A 5630-nucleotide genomic window follows, 5' to 3' on the forward strand; every position below is an offset into this window, starting at 1 on the left:
GAGCTTTGTAGACAGTAACATTACCATCAGCGCCAGTCTTCTTCTTGAAGATCCATTTATTCTCTATGGCCTTCTGATCATCGGGCAAGTCAACCAAAGTCCATACTTTGTTCTCATACATGGATCCCATCTCAGATTTCATGTCCTCAAGCCATTTTGCGGAATCTGGGCTCATCATCGCTTCCTCATAGTTCGTAGGTTCGTCATGGTCAAGTAACATGACTTCCAGAATAGGATTACCGTACCACTCTGCTGCGGATCTTACTCTGGTTGACCTACGAGGTTCGGTAGTAACTTGATCAGAAGTTTCATGATCATCATCATCAGCTTCCTCACTTACTGGTGTAGGAATCACTGGAATTGATTTCAGTGATGAACTACTTTCCAATAAGGGAGCAGGTACAATTACCTCATCAAGTTCTACTTTCCTCCCACTCACTTCTTTCAAGAGAAACTCCTTCTCTAGAAAGGATCCATTCTTAACAACGAATATCTTGCCTTCGGATCTATGATAGAAGGTGTACCCAACAGTCTCCTTTGGGTATCCTATGAGGACACATTTCTCCGATTTGGGTTCGAGCTTATCAGGTTGAAGCTTTTTCACATAAGCATCGCAGCCCCAAACTTTAAGAAACGACAACTTGGGTTTCTTGCCAAACCACAGTTCATAAGGTGTCATCTCAATGGATTTAGATGGTGCCCTATTTAACGTGAATGCAACTGTCGGTGTCAAAACCGGCGGATCTCGGGTAGGGGGTCCCGAACTGTGCGTCTAAGGCGGATGGTAACAAGAGGCTCGGGACACGATGTGTTACCCAGGTTCAGGCCCTATTGATGGAGGTAAAACCCTACGTCCTGCTCGAGTTATTCTGGATGATATGGGTATTAAAGAGTTGATCTACCACGAGATCAGAGAGGCTAAACCCTAGAAGCTACCCTATGGTATGATTGTATCTTGTCCTACGGACTCCGGTTTATATAGACACCGGAGGGGGCTAGGGTTACACAAGGTCGGTTACAAAGGAGGAGATATCCATATCCGTACAGCCTAGCTTGCCTTCCACGCCAAGTAGAGTCCTATCCGGACACGGGACGAAGTCTTCAATCTTGTATCTTCATAGTTCAACAGTCCGGCCAAAGGATATAGTCCGGCTGTCCGGAGACCCCCTAATCCAGGACTCCCTCAGTAGCCCCTGAACCAGGCTTCAATGACGATGAGTCCGGCGCGCAGTGTTGTCTTCGGCATTGCAAGGCGGGTTCCTCCTCCGGATACACCACAGAAGAGTTCGAATAAAAGGATAGTGTCCGACCCTGCAAAATAAGTTCCACATACCACCGTAGAGAGAATAATATTTCCGCAAATCTAATCTGCTGACACATTTTGGCAACATGACATCATGCCATGGCGCAGTGATCATTCGAACCATTTTTCTTTAACTAGCCCCGCACATAACATGAGGCAGTTTCCAGACACGTCTTGTCAAAGCAGAGATCGTGTCCCCCTTATTACGGGATTCTCATCAATATGGGCGTGGGTAACCCAACCACGCCATCAATTACGGCGCTTGGAGGATAAGCGAGTTCTACCAGGCTAGTGGGGGCGCATAGTTTCGACTGCCCTTATAAAGGAATAAGGTTTATCCTTTTTCTACCCACGCCTTCTTCCTCCTTGCTCATCCATTCTCACGCACTCGAGCTCCAATGCCCAAGTCCACATCCTTCTCCTCAACCTTCTCCAAACATGTCCGGAGCAGGAGGCAAGTGGATGGCTTCCTCCGTCACGGAGGGACACATCAAAAAGCTGTGCGGAGCTGGATACTTATCTGCGAATATCGCGTATCGGCTGCCTGCTGCGGGGCAGATCATCCCCTCCCCGAAACCTCACGAGAGGGTAGTCTTCCTCCACCACTTCCTCCGCGGACTGGGGTTTCCCCTCCATCCATTCGTTCGTGGTCTTATGTTCTACTACGGGCTGGACTTTCATGATCTAGCCCCGAACGTCATCCTCAATATTTTGGTGTTCATCATCGTGTGTGAGGCTTTCCTCTACATCCGGCCCCACTTCGGCCTGTGGCTGAAGACCTTCAATATCAAGCCAAAGGTGGTGGGAGGCCAACAAGCAGAATGCGGCGGAGCCATGGTGGGCAAGATGCCCAATGTTATATGGCTTTAAGGCTCCTTCGTGGAGACCATAAAGGGGTGGCAATCGGCGTGGTTCTACATCACCGAGCCGCGCGACACCAACTGGGTGGCGGCCCCCCGAGTTTCGATCCGGAATCCCCACGCAGCTCACCTCCTGGAAAGAGAAGGGCCTATCCTGGGGTTCATCGGTGGTGCTGGACGGACTCCAGAAATGTATCCAGAATATGGCAAGCAAGAAGCTCAAGCTTGTCAACATAGTCCAGGTCATGCTCTTCCGCCGGATCCTCCCGTGTCACAACGAGATTTCAACTTGTGGGAGTTCGACCCGGCCCAGCACCAGACTCTGAGCGAGCTCTTCGACACGACGCACAAGGACGTCTGGAGGGTGCTGTTCAAGGGTTCCAAGGTCCCTCCCTCTCTCATAGAGGACCGCGGGCTAAGCGCGAAGCGCCCTGCGAATCCGGTAAGTTTTGTACATCTGGTAGGATTTTTACTTCCCATAGTTTAACCACGTGCGGGGTCTGAGCTCCCATGCCTTTGACAGGACTGGGTGGGGGCATCGGAGAAGATCGACTGTCCGGCCCCTCTGCCCGAAGACACTACGGACGCTCTCCTGACGGATATGCTGACTCCGGCTCCTTACAAGGTGCCGGAGAAGGCCAAGAAGAAGGCCAAGGGAACCTGAAAGAGTTCCCAGCGCCAGGTGGTATCGGATTCCTCGTCTGATGACTCTACGACGCACTCCTCCCATGAAGGTGAGGAGGAAGATGAAGATGCTCCCCCTCTAGCCGGGGAAGACAAGAAAAGGAAGGCCGCCCCAACCGGGGGGGGGGGGGGGGCGAAGGGTCGAAGAAGGGAAGGACTCTCCTTCCGGACTGCTCCACCACCGCCGCCGAAGACGAAGACGAGTGGCTGCTCAGGGCCAAGCCCCTGGCAAAGTCATAAGTATTCGAATACCAAAGTAACTCATAGCATACCTTTGTCGCACTGCTTCTCCTAACGCCGAGTATGATTATGCAGATCGCCCCAAGCCCGTACCGACATATCTTCGTCGGGCGGCTCCTTGGACTCGTCAGATATGGATAGCGATCCACTTCCGACCGCCACCTCCCCTTGCCCTACGGACAATGCCGAGGTGTTGTCCCAAGAGGCACGGGGTCGAGGGGAGACAGTCCCGGAGGTGCCTCAAGGCGACCTTCTGGACTCCGGGAGCAGAGGGGGTAAGGCTCCCGAGGGCTCCGAGTTCGGCCTTCAGCCGAACACTGCGTCGGAACCTCTAGCGGTTCCGGACTCGGGCAGGTGGCCGCCTTCCAAAAGGGGCAAGACGCTCGTGCCGGTGACCTATGTCCATCCAGAGGCATCGGACAGTCTGCTGGGAGCACTTTGCAGCGCTTCCATCGACGAAGAGCACCGCACTATTATGAGTGCGGTGATCCAGAAGGTTCAGTCCGCCAAGAGCGGACTGACTGAAGCCTGTGCCATCCTTCTAATAGGCTTTGAGGTAAGTATTTGAAATATAGAAAAAATATTACCGCATAGACAGTAGCCCCTGATGCTCTGTTTGGTGTTCAAAAAGAAAAGCCGAATAGAGGATCAACTAATATATGCATGAGTCTAATATAAGTATGTCTATATGTGTATGCAGGCTTCGCTGCTGACCTCTGCCACACTGACTGCGGAGGTTGCCGTACTGAAGCAGGACCTTGAAGGGTCCAAGAAAGAGCTCGGCCTTGCCAAGAGGCAGCTCGAGGAGAACAAAGGTAAGTAATACCTACTCTGTAGATATGTATACATTTGAAAGGGATGCGATTGCAAAATGACAGGATCATCTTTAATTTGCCAGGGGCCATGACCGAAGTGGCAACCCTGAAGCAAGTGCTATTCGAGGACGAAAACAAAGCGGCCCAGGAGCGCACCGAGCAGGAAAAACAAGAGGCACGGGTGGGCCAGGTGCAGCAAGAGCTCCATGCTGTCGTGACGAAGCACGATGTGTTGGAGCTTGACTTGAAGACGCGAGAGTCCGAGCTTGCCGCGGCCCTTGAGAGTGCAAAGAGTGCCAAGGCTGAAGCCCAGAAGGCCCTCCAGAAGATTGATGCGATGAAGAAGATAGCGGCGGGTAAGGCATTCAATATGCAAAGCAAGCATGTGAAAGTAAATTACTTGTTACTTACCCGAGTCCGGAGCTCTCCAGGAGCATTCGCAGATTTGCCCCGCAGCGTGTCGGATGCCGCACAGTTTTACCAGGCCGAGGAGGGAAGCTCAATGGAGAAGCTGTTCTGGTATCAGTATACTGGGACCGAACACCCGATGCCTCTGAGCGACCAGCTGAAGCAACTGGTCGAGCTGCAGAAGGCGGCTGAACAGGGCATGAAGGGCTTTATAGTCCGAATGTGGCCTGGCGACGCCCTTCCCAACAGCTACGTCGTCCTAGTGAGGCGGCTTGTGGATGCTTGCCCATGGCTGGAAGTCATTAAGCGGTCTGTCTGCATCGAAGGTGCACGCCGGGCTTTTGCCCGTGTGAAGGTGAAATGGGCCAAGATGGATGTCGTGAAGCTGGTGAAGGAAGGGCCGCCGCAGGGCAAGGAGCATCGCCACCCCGAGATGTACTATGAGGGTGTCCTGAAGGGTGCCCGTCTTGTAGCGGACGAGTGTGCGAAAGATGTAATATTTGAATAAACTTGCTCGTGTAATCCTCTATTATGAAAACTTGTTCATATGCGCTATGGAACGCTTGTTTGAATTTAAAATATTGCCTTCTATTCAGCTGTTTATCAAATCTGAGAGATGGCTAGTCGTCGTCTTCTGCCCCCACGCCATGAGTGCTGGGGTGTTCAGGATAAAACCTGAGCACTCTTGTTCCCATTTTTGGGTCCTTCGAGGGAGGTGCTCAGCACAACGAACAATGCAATCGGACTATAATGCGTTATCACTCTCACTTCGCCATAGAATTCTATAATTTTAAATTTCGGCGAAGCCCCTAGTATTCAGAAGGCCGAATTCGGGGCGCTATACACGCCTTAAGCCGGACAGGGCCGACTCCATGCTCTAAGCGGCATAAGTCTTTAGGGACTTGAGACCTCTCGAACAGTGACCAGTCTCTTGACTTATCATGACAGTCAGTTTTAGCTTTCTCTACTGAGGTTCTTAGCCCAGCAGAACCGGGGCACAATCGCAGTAGTTCTCCCAGTGCTACCTTAGCCGATATAGCGGAACGTAAGGTACCAAAACATGGGAGCTGGGCAAACCCAACTATTGACCCAAGACAAGATTCGGAGCTGATGCATATAATGCTATAAGTTCGGGGTGCCGCACCGTCGAAAGTGTTCGGATTTCTCATGCCGTATTATGGGGTATGCCTAAGCCCCTAGCGTATTGGCCGTACAAGAATGTACGGGTGCTAGATGTCATGAATGAACATATATATATATATATAAGGAAGAATGCAATAATAGTCTTAATGCTATGCATTGATTATTCAAATAGGTGCG

This window comes from Triticum aestivum, chromosome 6A (assembly GCF_018294505.1).
Source record: "Triticum aestivum cultivar Chinese Spring chromosome 6A, IWGSC CS RefSeq v2.1, whole genome shotgun sequence".
Taxonomy (NCBI): domain Eukaryota; kingdom Viridiplantae; phylum Streptophyta; class Magnoliopsida; order Poales; family Poaceae; genus Triticum; species Triticum aestivum.